The sequence below is a fragment of the Eulemur rufifrons genome, chromosome 17 (genome assembly GCF_041146395.1).
Source record: "Eulemur rufifrons isolate Redbay chromosome 17, OSU_ERuf_1, whole genome shotgun sequence".
In the NCBI taxonomy this organism is placed as follows: Eukaryota; Metazoa; Chordata; class Mammalia; order Primates; family Lemuridae; genus Eulemur; species Eulemur rufifrons.
The window spans coordinates 90,299,585-90,315,178 of record NC_090999.1 but is presented as its reverse complement, the minus strand read 5'-3'; positions in this window follow the sequence as shown (position 1 = coordinate 90,315,178).

The following is a 15,594-nucleotide window of genomic DNA, read 5'->3' as shown; positions in this document are numbered from 1 at the left end:
TATCCACAGCCTTTGGTCTTGTGGTCCATGGTATTTTATTTGCAAACTTAGATTGATTGGGTTCTGCACAATCTCAATTTTATCTTCATGGGAGTAAAAGTTGAGCTCTCTTAGGTGGAGTATCTGCCTAAATTCTTATTAATGCTGTAAAAGGGTGAGAGCCTGCCTTATCTTGAGTTTTGTTTCCACATATCATTTCAGGTTCAGCAAGCAAATATTTTGAGCAGGGCATGCTCTCAATGAAAGTCTTTGATGTAATTTTTCCTTTGGAGAAGTGTTCCTGCAACTACTTCCTGATCAGACTTTATCGTTCCAGAGTTTTCTGACTTCAGCTGGATTCTAAAATATTTTTATTGGTATATCAATGATGAAAGAATTAATTGATACAAATTTATTTGTGTCTATCCTGAGCTCATTCCAATTTATTAATCTTGTTTCAATTAAAGGGAAAAAATAAGTGTGAGGGTATTTGGGAAGGAATTTAAACTTAGAGATAGTTCAAATGTATTTACAATTTAAGTGTTATACAACTGACACCTTATTTTATCATTAACTTTCAGGGTTTTATTTTTTTTTTTAGATTTCCATTTAATTTGCAAATCATGAGAAACCTTAATTAAAAACGTGTCAGGAAATGTGGCAAAGTTTTATTTTTTTGGGGGGGGATAGCTTTTCATCTAATTGACACTACTCATGATAGTATAATGAGATTGTTGCCCCTAAAGCCTTGCTTCTAAAACAGAATTTAACTCACTTGTTTATAAGCAAAGAGTTATTCCAAGCTTGTTTTAGACAAATTTACCATATAAGTTCTTGGACAACACTTTGTCAGGCAGGTTAAGGAATAACCGGTTGGGAGCAGAACTTACAAGATGCAGAGAGGAGAAAGGTCCTTCCAGAAAGGTGATTCTCATGGGCCTTATCATTCTTGAGATATTTGGTCTTTGAATGCTTCAAACCCCCATTTTCCCAGTTCATTATTTTCTTTCTGGTTTTGTTTTCCCTTCCAATTTTTACTGTATTCATTTTGTCATTCCTCTAATTAAAACTCACCTTTCTATCTACTTTCTGCTTCCTTTTTCTAGCCTACTGAAGAAAGCTTCCATCATAAAGAGACTGGGTGGCCCTTAACTGGCCTTCTGGTTGAAAGCTTTTGCTCTTGCAGCCTGACCTCCCTTCCTTGCTTTATGTTTGAATCTTCTGTCCAACAATTTGCCAACTAGGTTTCCCTGGCATGTGGCAAGAATCAGAACCCAGTATCTCCTGAGATCACACTTTCCATTATGAAAAGGTAGGATTTCTAGGAAGTTATTCCTTGAGATGCACTAAAACCTGTGTTCCATAGCTTCTACCAACAGATCCTACTTCTGTGCTCTGAGGATCCTGCAGAATATTGTCCTCTAAACTCAGCCATTGAGCCACTTTTGAAAAAACTTGTGCGAGAGCCAGACTTTCTTTCCAGCTCAAAATCCTTCTCTTCACCTCACCTCATTTCCTCCCCTTCTGATTCTCCTTTCAAGACTAACCCTGCTCCCTGACCCTTGATCTCATCTTTATCCCAATTGGTAAAGGAACTTGATCCAACTATTACTTATTTTTTCACTTGAATCCCTAATTACCTTCTCTCTACTGGACCACTCCCTCTATGAATGTGCTCAGGTCTAATTTGCACCACATAAAATAAAAGAAACAAAATAAAGCCTCCCCTTAGCCCTGCTACCTCCAAACAACCATACAACTTTGTGCCATTCTTCTTCTGTCCAACTATTTTACTAGATTTGTATAATTGATCTATGTTCTGCGTTAATTTTTACAGGCTGTAAAGGTGCTATTCGGCATACTGTTTTTTGAATTTGAAATAAATCTAAGGGTTGACAGATTTCCAAAAATAGCAATGAAACTAGTTCATCAGATTAAAACAAAAAAAGGCAATACTGTCTAGTGGATGAATACATCTAATCTAATCTTTTTGCATGTAAAAATAATCTTCTAGGAAGATTTTTGTCTTTATGTCACATTTAAATAACACATGATAATAATGTCACACATAGATAACACATTCCTAAATTCAACTATGCAAAATGGGAGGGTGGAGTAATTGACTATTAAAATATGTTACAATTTATTATTTTTATAAGAAGTAGAACATATTCATGTAGTGTAATTTAAAAGAAAATTCCAAACACTACAGACTTATTGTGAGCAGAATGGAGTATTTTATCTCCTTCACACATTTCCATCCCTTCCTGTGGATGAGATAGAAATCTTTGGTAAGACACAGTAAAGAGACAGAGACTTTGTTACCATGAAAGCATCCACAATTTTCTATGAAAATATTAATATTTAATGGTCAATATTTGTAAAAAAAAAAGTTTTTTTTTAATGGATGTATTACTCTGAACAATCTAAAAAATCTAAACTCACTCCAAGGAATATTGTGAAAAGCCACTGGCCCCTTCCTGATAAAGCAGGAAATGGATAAGAGAGCAGAGGAGTCAGAAAAGACCTGGAGAAAGATGAGGATTAACCCCACTCTCCAAAACAAGCACCACAGAACATAAATTTATGAAACAAATAAATGGAGTAAAGAGCATTATTCATAAAATGAAATAATTCTTCATTATACAGAGTTTCTAATGGAGTTCTCCTGAATAAAGAAGTCCCTTGACATGTTCAAAATGAATTAAAAATTCATTCTCTGATCATTTAATTCTCACAATTTCCAGGTCCCAAGTTAAGCTACACCTGTAAACATAGAAGTGTATTATATAATGTATGCAAATAAAATTCATTTGTTTATGTGTATGTTAAAATTTTATGAAATCCTCCAAATTCTAACATTCTCATATTTTAATAGATGTCTGTAACTCATGATGGTATTTTAGAGTTTCCTACATTTTGAAAACCATATAAAATCCAACTGGACTAAATCAGTTTTTCTCAATGGAAGAGAACATTATTTAAATCTTTCTGATTTGTGACCTATGATTGCACTCTGTTAAATGTGATTCAAAGGTCAAGTTTAACTTAAAGCCATGGAACACAGCACAAATTCATTACTCCATTTTCATTGATACAGTGACACAGCTAAGATCCCATGAATGCCTGTACCTCTAACCCGGAACTGTGAAGGAAATCCATCTCTCTCTGATGACACCAGAGCGTGCAGGCCTCCACTGATGAGGTTGCAGGAGCCCTTATTTGAAATAATAGCTCAAAATATTCACCAAGACACCTATGGAAAGCCAAAATTGCTGTCCTATAATGCAGAAAAAATACCATGTATTTCTCACCAGCAAATGAAACCATTAATACACGTCTTAACTTCATGATCTATGTAGCTTCCCAAATCAATTGAGGAAAGTAGCCACCAAGCAGGATTCGTAAGTTCCTGAAGTGTCTCAACTGGAAGGGATTTGGGAGTTAATCCAGTACAGTCCTTTGTGTTAGAATTCGGGTAACTGGAGACCAGAAACTTTACATTCCTCAAGATTACACAGCTTGTTAGAGGCAGAGCCAGGACAAGAGCTCAGGAATCCTGACTCCAGTCAGTTCGCTCTACCAGTAATTACTAACAGCTGCTAAGAAAACGGTGTACTCCTAGGATGTTTTTAGGTATGGAAAGTCAACTACAAGATGGAAAGTCAACAGAGACCGTATCACCCCTAAGGGTTGAATATTGGTTTCTGAGCATCAAAAAGATCTTAAATATTAGGTATTACAATGGCTGAGGCTTCCAAAGAACCACAGTATATAATCAGTTATATGGTCTATCTGTGGCATAAAAGTTTCTAGGTGGGGCTGGGGAGGCAAGGTGGTGCGAAAAGGCAGGATTAGGAAAACAATGTCTAGAAAAGCTCCTTAGGAGCAATAATGAAAAAAAGGTTGGTAAACACTTTCCTGGACTAAAGTCCACAGTCAGGATCTTAGAGACATTGACAAAACATTGGCTGAGTACAAATGTTGGAGGCTCATTTGTTTCTAGAGTTAGGCCAGTAAGTTGGGATATAGAAGCATGCTTTCTTGTTCTCATCCAGTTTTGGTGACCTGTGGTAAAGCATAATGACCTATTTTTTATAGTGTCAAATTCAGGTATCCATCACTGTATAAACAGATGACAAAGAGGTTACACACAGTGCTGAGTACTATGAAGGTATGAACCCAGGAAAGAAACAAAGCACAGTGTAAAGGAAAGCACTCAGAAAGTTCTCAGACTCTGAATCCTGCTCTGTCGCTTATTAACATGTACTTGGAAATTATTCTACTGAGGTTCACCAAGTCTCAATTTCCCCATCTCTAAATTTGGAATTATTAATATTAATAACTATGTTATATGATTTAGAGAGAAATAAAAAATAACATATTGAAAGCAATAAAACTGGAACATAGTAAATATCAAATACATGATAATATATATCATTATTATATTATCTACTAATACTGTCAGAAGCCATGTGGACTAGACTGGTTCTAGATTAATTTATTCAGTAGGCAATTTGTTCTTGGAGACTTTCCTAACTCCTCTTTTGAAAAACTCTCCCCCTTTTTCTTTGCCCCTTCTCACTCTCATTCTTTTCCACTCTTAATACTCCCTACCTCTGCCTTTGGATCTCTTGTGATCTGTTTGATGATGGGCGTGCCACATAGTTCTGCCAGCGTAGGGATACCTGAGCCGCCTGAGTTTTACAATTCAGCATAAGCATAGCCCTTACCTTATATGTCTGCCCTCTAATCCCCAAGATACTAGAGTAAGGTATCTCATTGATTTATGCCTCCACCATAGACCTTTAACTCCTGGAGAGCAGGGATTCATTTATTCAACAAGTACTTGTTGGGCATTTACTCTGTTCCAGGCACTGTTCTAAGTGAACTATTCATTTATAGCCATGAACAAAACAGAAAATTCCTGTCCTCATGGAATCTATACTACAGTAGGGTAGAAAAACAGTAAACAGAGAAATATAGAGGTTGTTAATGGTAAACTCTAAAGAGAGAAGAAAGTAATACAGAAAGATAGTAAGTACAAGAAGGAGTATAATTTTAGAAAGGTGACCAACTGAAGTCCCCTTTTCTAAAACATGGCATTTGAGAATAAGATCTGAAGGAAGTGAGGAAATGGGTCTTGCAGATATGGCCTGGGAGTTGGGAGTTGCTTTTTCACAACTGCCACAGGGCCAAATATGTACGGCCACAGTGATCATTTTTAGGATGTTGGCTTTGTCCTGAGGGAAAAGGAATCATGTCCTTTGCTTCTTAATCCCATGAGTACTGGGCTCAGTGCCTAAAACATATTAGGCATTGAGTAAATGACTGATGAATGAACCAAGCCAGCCAACACTACATGTGCATGCACACAGTCAATTTAAATGATATACAAAGACTGGTAGACTGGATTTGTGATGTCCTATTTAGGAGGTACCAGGTAGGATAAACCTGGGAACAGAATCTTTTGAAGACAATATCATTTAAAGAAACTCTACAAAAACACATGGCTTTATACCTGTCAGTCCTGTGCTAATAGACAGCTAAGAGACTTGGTGAGGAAAATGGAGAGAGGAGGAAGTAAGATGAAATAGGGAAAGTATCAGGCAGGAGCCTCGAGTGATTACACAGCAATTAGATTTGGTAGATTTAGCCAATAAATAAACAACTCAGAATGCTGAATTAAGTTAGAATTTCAGGTAAAAATAAATAATTTTTTAGTCTAAATATGTCCATCGATATTTAACTGGGTGTTCTATATTTTATCTGACGACCCTACCCCCAACAAACATAATTTAAGTGGGCCTCTTCTTGGAAATTGAATTCCCAACTTGGCCGGACTGCTGTGGGCTCTGACCTAGCAGTCTGGTTGAGATGGCTTATGGGTTATGGGTAAAAATAGTCAAACTTCTATGTACATTTATTTTATCCCATCATTTCATATTTATATTGTTGGGTATATTTTATAATGTACATGTATATAGGTAGTACAGCATATATATATGTAACATTTATGTGTAATTTGTAAATAAACATTTATCAGAACTGAAGAGTCAAACATCACTCATAAAAGAGAGGAATCAAAAAAGTTGGAGACTAATAGGTAAGTAGCTCTAAGACAAAGAACATCTCTTCTTTTAACCTTTAAAAAACAAATAATACTCCAATTAAGAAAATCTTTATTTGTTTGGTAAAAATGTCACTGAGCTATTTAGTTTGGGGAATTTGTGAAATTGACCAGATGTGCTGAAATATACTTCCTTGTCACAAAACAGCTGATAATTCACTCGGATAAATCACTAGGTAATCACACACAATTCATTTGATGCATTCTGCATCTTAATTCAGGAAAAAAAAGTTTGGCCTTGATCCTTACACTTTACATGGTCAATCATACTTGGTTGTTTTGTTCTGACAATTGCCTGTCCATCTTCAAATTTGAAAAGAAACAGCAGAAAGAAAACAAGGAGCCAAAACCATCCCCACTGTGCAGAGTGACAGCATTATAATCCCGTAGAATCTAGAGACAGATGGTGGCTTATAGCAGACATCAATCTTCAATGAGAGTAAATTTAGGATAATGCCCCTCTTTGGTAATGGACATGTCTTTGCAAAGTTACTGCTGACAGCATCCTCTAACGTGCTGATTTGCTAAGACAAGGTTTTTATTGCATCTAATCTTGTCGTAAGACATGGAAAAAATGTTTTTCGTGTACAGTTTTTACAAGAATCGCCTGCATTAGAGAGCGGCTGAATTGTTTCCCATGTTTTATGGCACATTCCCAGTGTTCTGCCGCACACAGCATTGATCACTCCGTCCATTAGCTTATTATGATATCCTGAAAGGAGACACTTCCTCTGGGAAAAGCCATTATTTGAAATGAGATGAAGGCTCTGACTACATAGGACAAAGCGGGATGGAATCTATTGAGCAACTTATTAATTTCATCAAGGGAAATGGTGTGTAAACGTATGTATTTTTGCAAAATGTCTGACCTGTCCAAACACAGTTTGCCTTCTGAGTGACTGAGACACTTTCCAACAGCTCAAACTATCCCCAGCAAGGATGATAGCAGTGTTTATGTTACAAAACCTTTTGCATTGTTACAGACATTAAGAAATACTCATGGCATCACCAGAGTTCTAATAGTACAATACAAACAATTAGAGGGACTTTAGAGCTGAAGAGACACACAGGACTGGGGCATCCCAGAGATCAGCGACAACAAAAACTGCTACCACCACCAAGTGCAGACATCACTTTTAGCATGAGCGAGACCTCTTCTGGGGCTGACTTTGGGGAGCTGGGACTGTGAAGGGAAGATTTTTCCAATGGGCCTGGAAGCATCGTGGAGATACAGCCCCTGAAGGAGACATCACTGAAAGCAAAGTGAGAACATACTGGATCATTCCATCTTTGTACCCTCCAGTCTCCAACAGCTCCTCCCTTTGGCAAGAAAGCCTGTAAATGCAGTTCCCAGCAATTCAGAACAAAGCAGGGAGTGATGCTTGGAGCCAACAGATAAACAGATCGTATAAACAAGATTAAAATAGCTTTCTTTCTCCAGGACTTCATTTAAGATGCTTCTGAGCATTGTACACACTCTGTCCTACACAGAAAGAGACAATTTCTCCCAAACTAAGTAACGTTTGGGAGCTTTGCCAGTGGGGGCAAGGGTAGAGGTGTAGGTTGAGGGGTGAGAGGGGAAGTGTTCCTCAGAACACGTTTTGAAAAGTGTTAAGAGGTGTCTCTTTAGGCTCCTCATGCATTTGTGCTTCAGGAAAGGTAACAGAATGGGAAAGTGGTGCTTCCTTCGTTGTAGTCTGCACCTACTGTATACCAGAAACTATGCAAGGTGCTTCTGCATGTCACTTCATCTGCATGGTGGCCTAAAAGGAGAAGTCCTATCTCCGTGGGGACATAAGCTATGATATCTTTATCTACTTCTCAAAACCCCAGATCGTATCTTCCCTGTAGGAGGTCCTTTGTGTCTGCTGCTGAGATAGGCTGGCAGTGCCAGATTCTTCTTTGACAAGAACGTACAGACAACTCCAGTGATATAAAGCCTCTGTCTAGAAACCTAAGGCGCATGAGTCACCGCACCGTATCATGATGGCCTTGGGTCCAACCAATTATTTTGTCTCTGTTGATAACACAGATGGTTCACAGACTGTTATGTTTGTTCTCTAATAAAATTCTTAAATACTTTTAAGGTTTTACTCAACTAATAACACACTTATTGAGTGCTTACTAGATGACAGGAACTGGTGTGAGCATTCTATTTTTCATAATTAATTGAATACTTACTATAAACTGTGAATTGCCTTTGTTATTATTTTCACCTTATAAATGGGAAAAAAGAGGCAAAGAGTATCTACATAAATTGTGTAAATGCTTCAAGCTAGTAATCAGTAGAGCTGGATGAGAAGCCTGTGTCATGCAGATTGTAATACCAGACTTCTCAATATCCCATGAGCACCTTTTAAGGATTCAGGGCTCATAATTCTAACTGATTCTTTGTATAAGAAATTTCCTAATGAAGAGTGTGATTGTTTCTCTTGAAGAAAGGCAAAATTGACAGTCACGCTAAATTTGGGATGTCCAGATATTGAGGAGGTTAAGACTTTTAATATGCTCTTTTGAGCAAAGGGCTTAAATATACTTGTTTACTAGTTCACAAAATCTAGCTGTAAGTATTTTTTTGCACCCAGCATTAGTTAAATAAAATTTTATTTAAGCAAGATAAAGCAGTGGAAATAATATTAGGATTTCTGCTTCTAGGAATATAACCCTAGCTGAAGGGACTGGTGAAGATCTGTTCTGACAGAGAGGAGCAAGAACTGGGCACTGCAGGAACCCTGAACCCTAGTGAATTGCTTAAGTGTGATCTAAGCAAATACTTACCTTGTTACAGTGCCAGGGATGGAGAATGGGCCAGTTTTTATCATTTTCATTCATCTACTTCTCTGTCTTCTATAACCTATATGTAAGTCATATTTTTATATAAATAAAATTTGATAAACAGGTTAGGACAGTCTTACCTTTTATTTTAATTCCTCTAGCTAACTTAGAAATTTATTGTAACACTATCCTTTTAATTTACTTACATGTGCAAATTATACTATTTCCAAGAATTGGATACTTCTCTACTATTCACTGCGGTGGGAGGCCTTCACATGTGCCTAAAACTGCCACATCCAAGAGTCACTTTTAAGCACACTGTGACTCTTTTTTATCACCTTTTGTGATTTTTTAAAAATAGATTACTATCTTTTATCATAGATGCTATAGTTAATAGATTTACCAAATAGGTTTAATATGTTTATCCTTTTAATCCAGAGAACTGTGAGTTTTGGTTTCTTGCTTAGCAGCTTCATTTTCCCCAATGTGACTGATAGAGTCGCACTAAAGGGGTCACACGGATTTATTCACCATGTTTACTCGCAGCCCATCCCTGCCCCATCCTGACTCGGGTTTCTCCAGGTCGGTGGCCATGGCAACAGAAACGAGGTCTGGTAACCGCCCCATACCAATCTGATTTGACTGTTATGTAGCAAAGTCCTGAGGTGTTTTGTTGTTTTTGTTGTTGCCATGGACACCCGGGTTGAAGGTCACATAACCTGAGCATGCCCAGATGAACCACGGGTGTGACCACAAACGGAACGTAAGTGCTTCCACCGAGGAACGGGCTGAATTAAGAAGCAGACCTCGTATGGCAGGATGCAGGATCCAATCGGATGGAGCCGTGGTGTCACCCATGGCAGGATTTAGTCAGATCGTGCCCCCCGGCACTACTTCCTTGCAAGATCCGATCACATCACACCTCGTTACCCTGTGCTTGTAAAACCCGACCCAGCCCTCAGCTCGGGGAGACAGATTTGAGTGTTCTTCCTACCTCCTTGTCAGTCAACCCGCAATAAAGCTTTTTCTTTGCCCAAAAGCTGATGCCTTGATATTGGCTTCTATGTGTTACCGGGCAGCAAGTCCATTGATTGGTCAGTAAGTTTTTATATACTCGGTGGACAATGGCATTTTCCTGGGCCAGCCTTATGGCTCTGCGTGCCACTCTGCTCCCCTGTCGCAGGCAGAGCCTGGCTCTGGAACCTCCTGAGCAGGCCCCACCGTGCTCTGTCCTCGCAACTCTATGTGGGCTGGATGGCGCTGGAAAAGTAGTGTGGCTGGAGAACTCGGCCAGCAGGTAAACTCTCTTCTAGAGAGTGAAGAGCTGACCAAATTCAGTCCTTTCTTGGGATGTTTAAATGTGAAACACAACACACATAGAAAATGAGAGGCAGATAAGCAGTAAGCAGAAAACATGAGAAATAGCAAGGAGTGAGTAATGCCACAAGGTGGAGAGCAAAATAGCAACAAATTCGGTAGGTGGGGATAGAAAAAGCCAAGAGGCAGAGACCAGGACAGCTGCCTCATGAGAGTGTCTATTTGACTCTTGTTGGGAGTACCCTCACTCGAGTTCCAGGACTCCCTGAAACCTCTTGTGCACCAATTAGACCGCTTTCTGTGCACTGTCCCCGTCATATTTTGAATTTTGGAACTTGATTTGCTCACCTGATTGCTCTCTGTTGGTTGCTAGTTTGCACTGAAGTCTCTGATTCCAGCTCCTAGACTGCTTGTTGTTCTAGGAGCGTCACATATTCTGGTGTATTTATAGCCATGTTGTCCTAAGTGTATTCCAAAGAACAGTAACTCTGAGGAACGCAGAGAGTTGTTATTAAGAATCTGTAATCAAATGGGTGTGAAAAAGCTGGTTTGAACAAACCTCAGGAGATTTAGTAAGATATTTCCCAACTTGTTTGTCCTTACGTTTTTCTTGCAGCTTGTCTTTGGACCATATCTGTAGAAACACTATTTTATAGCATCCATAATAGAGTTCAGCATATTATTTTTTAATATAAACTTTTTTATGAACTTTAATAAACCCCCAAAAGCTGTAGCATCATGAGTTTACAGCTCAATAGATTTTTATAAAGTGAATATCCTGTGTCACCACCACCCAGATCAAGGAAAACACACCAATAACACACCGGAAGCTCCCCATTACCCCTTCCTCCAGGCACTACTTCTGTACAGGTAATGACTATCCTGATTTTTCAATGATTCTTAGCTTTTTACAAATAGAATCATGTAATTATATATTCTTTATGTCTAGTTTCTTTTCTCTATGTTATGTTTTTGAAATTCCTCCATATTGTTAAATATAGCATGAGTTTCTTCTTTTTCGCGGCTGCACAGTATTTTATTATACGACTATACTATAAATTATATTAATATATCCATTCTATTGATGAACTTTTAGGTTGTTTTCAGCTTGGGGCTAATACAAACAATGCTACTATGAAGTTTATTGTACGTCTGTTTTGTTGTACATGCGTACTCATTTTTGTTGAGTTTGTACCTTGGAGTATAATTGCTGAGTTATGGGCTATGCCTAAATCCAGAAAAGTTTCCAAAAAAAAATGTATTAAAATGCCAGTTGCTTCACATCCTTATCAACACTTGGTATTGTCCGTCTTTTTAACTTTATTCATTCTAATGGATGCATTCCCCAGATAGGTGATGGTTATTCACTGTAGGGAGGTCTTTTTGTGTTTGTGTGAACTACCTGTTTGGGTCTCTTGTCCATTTTTTAAATGCATTTTCTGCCCTTTTTCTTGATTCATAGGAGTTATTTATGCACTCTGGATATGAGTCTTGTGTGAATTACATGTACTACAAATATATTTTCCCCTTTTGTTTTGTTGATGTGTTTCACTTTGTTGATGGTATCTTTTCTTGAACAGAGCTCTTAATTTTAATGAACTATGATTTACCAATTAGTCCTGCATCCTTTGACCTGATTAGTAGTCATGTGATATTGCCCTGATGTTTTTATAAAGCAGTTCTTAATACATAATTGCTTTGCTGGATTTAGTCAATAATTTGCAGCCCATTATCTCATTTATAAAATTTAGGACATTTCCTCCAGATGCCTTTCTTCAACCTTTCTTACTTCAAAGCCCTAATGTCTTTTATTAGATCCCTCTCATAACTTTGCTAGATGTTCTCATAATTTGTCTTGTATGATAAAATGATTCACTACCCAGATGGTTCTATCAAAAATGTGATGATTTTTTTGGGTAGTTCCTTCTTCATGACAGTTACAAGTATCATAAATGTAATTTACACTGGAACCATTCCTTGTGGGACCACAGTTTTGCCCTTCTTGATTCAGAATGATTCATTCATTCACTTATTCAACAAACACGTATGCAGTGACCACTGTAGGTTAAGCACTATAAAAGACATAAGTATATAATGGTAAGCAAAATCAGGGACAGCACCTACTCTCATGGAGTTTGCAGTCCAGAGGGGAAGATAGACATTACATCAGTAATCACACACACTTGTGTAAATCTGCAGTTGTGACAAAGGAGAGGTCCCATGGTCTAGGGGTGAGAGTTTTCCGGGGAGATGTGTCAAGGGCTTTTTCTTTGTGGATCAGGCACAAAAATGTGGACAAAATACTGATTTGTGATTTGTGGGAGTTTGGGATAAAAGGGTTTACTTCAACCCCGTGGCCGAACAGGATGACTGCATGTAGACGGTTTGGGTCTGCTCACGTGAGGAAACATGGTGGCAATAGACAGCCCAAGAAAATCAGATCATATGTCACCTTTGGAACGTGTCGCAAGTTACCAATCCTCATTTTGTGGAATAAAGGTTCATTTTGAAAGAATCCTGTTCTAAAACATCTGTTATAATCTCTTCCAATTGCTTGGATGAAAACTGTTTCATGAATATTTCAAGAGGTATCTTTCCTGTCTAGAAAACGCTGGCAGAAAGCCTGATTCTCTTGTCACTCCACCCACCTGCCCACCTCTCCTATAGGATATGGTGCTTTTTTAACATCAACTTTATGTGTGTGTGAGGTTATTTCCAGGAGTATATTTATTAGTTTTGTATTGTTTTAGAAGCCAACATTTCTTCAACCTACTTAATCTAAGAGAAACCGCCTAATTTTTCACATCCAGGAATGCCTACTGGGGGAAAACTTCTCATATCTTGCCAACACATTTTTAATTATATTTGTATCTACATCATCAGTGGACAAATAATCCAATATTGCCCAATGAATTGCAGATCAGTCTTCATTTTCAATATAGTTATTTTAGTAAGCTCCTTTTATCCAACTTTTAAACTGACTTATGTTATATAGGTATGTTCTTTATTTATTTCAAATGACTAATTATGGGCTTCTATTTTTTTTTAGCGTGGTAGAATGAACTATAATACCTGCAATATATTTTAAAATAACAGTTAATTTTTCCCTTTATTATTAAAAAGTAATACAGACTCCTTATATATAAGATTGATAAAATAATGAAAATTTTTAAATTATTAACATCTTACTTTTAGAATTTTGGTATATCTTTTTATAGTCATTTATTTTTTCCATAGGGATTATATTTATTTATAGAAATGGTATCATACTCTACATTACATGCTGTTCTTTTATTTGCCTTTACCATTAAATACTAGATAATGAATATATTTCTATGTCATTACATAGCCATAAATTAACAAAATTAATGACTATTGCATATTCACTCATTTAATGTGCTATGATGTATTTAACCTGGAGTTTCTTAATTTAATTCAACCACACAACAATATTTAAAAGTATAATGTGTGGTTGGAAGACCAAAGGAGCATGTAATGCAAATTTGGATTAAAGAAGACAGCAAAAAATGACCACACAAATAAATCAGAAAACATTTTTTTCCATAAATAGAAGAAAAAAAAATACTTATAGAAACTGATTTATGCATGCCTTACTAGGAACAAAAATGAACTAAATATTTTATTTTTTTTTTTTTGTTTTTTTGTTTTTTTTTTTTTTTTTTGAGACAGAGTCTCACTCTGTTGCCCAGGCTAGAGTGAGTGCCGTGGCGTCAGCCTAGCTCACAGCAACCTCAAACTCCTGAGCTCAAGCGATCCTCCTGTCTCAGCCTCCCAAGTAGCTGGGACTACAGGCATGCACCACCATGCCCGGCTAATTTTTTCTATATATATTTTTAGCTGTCCATATAATTTCTTTCTATTTTTAGTAGAGATGGGGTCTCGCTCTTGCTCAGGCTGGTCTCGAACTCCTGAGCTCAAACGATCCGCCCACCTCGGCCTCCCAGAGTGCTAGGATTACAGGCGTGAGCCACCACGCCCGGCCCTAAATATTTTAAATATATACTGAAACTGTAATAAAAATTAGATTTGTGTAAAAGTATCATCAAAGTGATGACATACACGAAAGTTGGGAAATGCAGTTATGTGTCAATGCATAAACTGAACAGCATTTGGTTTGAATTATTACATAGTTTACTGGTAGTCTCCAATATGGTATTTCCTGTTTGAAAGTGAAATTCTTTCAGTCTCAATTTGTGGGGAGCGGTCTAGGCCTCCTAGTGTATCCGCCCAGGACATGCATAGTCAGGCCCTCCACCTATCCCTGTGGGACACACCTATCCGGGGCTATAAAAGCAGCTTGCATTTCCTGTTCGAGGTCTCTCGCCATGTAACGTTTGTAGATGCCTCATTAAACTACTGCTGGAAGAACTCCAACTGGTCGTGTCGTACTTGCTGGCAACTGCGGCGCGACAAGTGGTGCCGAAACCCGGGAACTCTCGCACCAGGCGGAGACGACCTCATTAGAGGTGAGTTCAGAACCGCAGTAGTAGAGGTAGAGTTGGACCCCCACCTTTGATCGTGCTTCACTATGGGAAATTCCCCGAGCGCCCAGCTGCTCCGTGCTCTACAGGAGCTTTTGGCTGCACGAGAGTTGAAAATCCCCGAGCGTGTCTTACGGCATTTTATGCAGGAAGTAGATCGTGTGGCACCATGGTTTCTCCACTCGGGCTCTTTCACCGTTCCGAGCTGGGATAAATTAGAGAAGGACCTTCGCTGTGCCCGTGCTACTGGGCCCCTTCGAGAGTGCGTCCTTCCTATTTGGGCATTGGTGCGCACCTGCCTAGAGGACTCTCCTTGTAGTATTCAAGTGCAGCAGGGGCAGCAAGCTCTGAGTGACTATCAAGATAGTATGTCAGAAAGGGATAAGGGTGGTCCGGACCGGCCGGGGCGTTCGAGAACCCGGTCGGAAGAAAAGCGGGGAGCCGCCCGCAAGGGAGGGCGCTCAGGAAGGCGACGGGGACGCCCGTTGCCCGGCCCGTTATCTAGGGAGGACGTGGCTTGTAAAATGGCCGCCCTCCGTCTGTCTTCGTCTTCTTCTTCTTCCTCTTCTTTGTCCCGCTCTTCTTCCTCGTCTCGCGAGAGGGAGGCGGAGCTTTCTCCGGCCGATAAGGCGGACTTGGAGGAGACGGTGACGGCGTATGAGGCGGAGCGTTATCGCCCGCCTCCGTATGCCTCCGCCCCTCCCCCACCAGTTGAAGCATGGGCTGCCTGGGGCAAGCCTGAGGTCCTTAAGACTGATAACGGCCCGGCCTATACTTCCCGGGCCTTTCAACAATTTTGCCGCCGTCTCGGCGTTACCCATCGCACTGGCTTGCCCTATAACCCCCAGGCCCAGGGCATTGTAGAACGCGCCCATGGCACAATCAAAGTCT